The sequence below is a fragment of the Bos mutus genome, chromosome 19 (genome assembly GCF_027580195.1).
Source record: "Bos mutus isolate GX-2022 chromosome 19, NWIPB_WYAK_1.1, whole genome shotgun sequence".
Lineage (NCBI taxonomy): Eukaryota > Metazoa > Chordata > Mammalia > Artiodactyla > Bovidae > Bos > Bos mutus.
The window spans coordinates 26,004,042-26,005,698 of NC_091635.1; the positions used below are offsets into that span (position 1 = coordinate 26,004,042).

Consider the following 1,657-nt stretch of genomic DNA (forward strand, 5'->3'; position numbering starts at 1 on the left):
GTTCATAGGGTCGCAGAGAGTTGGACACAACTCAAGCAACTTAGCACACATGCATGTGAGGTGTAAGACCAATCTACAAAATCAGTAGTCTAGCAATGCTACAGTCTAGCAACAAACATGTGGAAACTGCGATTAAAAAAAAAAAAACCAGGACTTCCCTGGTGTTCAGTGGTTAAGACTTCATGCTTTCACTGTAGGGTGTGTGGGGTCAATCCCTGGTGGGGACCCAACATCCTGAATGCCATGTGATGCAGCCAAAAAATAATAATAATAAAAATTTTTAAATTAAAAAAAATTGTACAGTAGCAACAAAAAATATGAACTACTTAGAGATAAGTTTCACAAAGGATGCATAAGACCTGTACACTGAAAACTACAAAACACTTGTTTAGAAAAGTCAAAAGAGACTCAATAAGATGGAGATATACCACGCTCATGGATCAGAAGACTTGATATTGTTAAAATGTCAATTTTCCCCCAATTAGCCTATATATTCAATACAACCCCAGTCAAATTCCCAGCAGGATTTTTTTTAGAAACTGAAAAGCTGATTCTAAAATTCTTAGGGAAACACAAGGGACTTAGAATAGACAAAGCAACCTTGAAAAGGAAAGGGGAGGGGAACACTGGAGAGCCCTTCCCCATGGCTGGCAGCAAGGAAGCCACAGTGCCTGGAGTTACTGTAAAAGAGGTGAACCAGCAGGAGTTCATCAGGGCTTTGGCAGCCTTTTTCCAGGAAGCTGAAAGTCCTTGGATGGGCAGACACCATCAAGATAGCCAAGCATAAAGACCTTACTAACCACAGTGAGAGCTGTGGAATGACTTCCATAGTGCTGCACCTCTATCTCCGGAGATGTGCAAGGTAGGTTCTATGACCAAGATCTATGGGGACATCAGAGAAGCCACATCACATCTAGCAGCTTCACTGGGGCTCCAAGAGTGTGGCCTGCCAATTCCTCCAAGCCCTGGAAGGGCTGAAAATGGTGGACAAAGAGCAAATGGGGGTTACAAGCTGGCATCTCAGAGATAGAGAGATATGGACAGAATGCCAGACAAGGCAGCTGCCAATGAGAAGCATTAGAACACATGCTTGGGGGCTTCCCTGGTGGCTCAGTGGTAGAGAATCCACCTGCCAATGCAGGAGACAGGGGTTCCATCCCTGATCAGGGAGGATCCCACATGCCTCAGAGCAACCAAGCCCATGGGCCATAACTGTTGATCCTGTGCTCTAGAGCCAGGGAGCCACAACTACTGAAGCCCACGTGCCCTAGAGCCCTTGCTTCACAACAAGAGAAGCCACTGCAGTGAGAAGGCTGCACGTCGTAACTAGAGAGTACCCCCCACTCACTGCTACCAGAGCAAAACCCAAGAAGCAACGAAGACCCAGCACAGCCAAAAACAAATAAATAAATAAAATAAAATAACCATTTCCAGAACAAATGCCTCACTCAAAAAGAAAACAGGTTGGGACTTCCCTGGTAGTCCAGTGGTTAAGAATCTGCCTTTGGTGCAAGGGACATGGGTTTGATTCTCTACAAAGGAACCAAGATCCCACATGCTGCAGGGCTACTGAGGCCACGTACCTCAACTGGAGCTGAAACTAAGACCCGGTGCAGCCAACTAAATAAATAAAAAAGAAAACAAGTTGAAAGACTTA

At 45.0% G+C, this 1,657-nt stretch overlaps 1 pseudogene; it reads left to right on the forward strand.

Moving 5' to 3' along the window:
- The first annotated feature begins 643 nt into the window (after window positions 1-643).
- LOC138983945 (small ribosomal subunit protein eS19 pseudogene) lies at window positions 644-1,081 on the forward strand (annotated as a pseudogene).
- The last annotated feature ends 576 nt before the right edge of the window (window positions 1,082-1,657 follow it).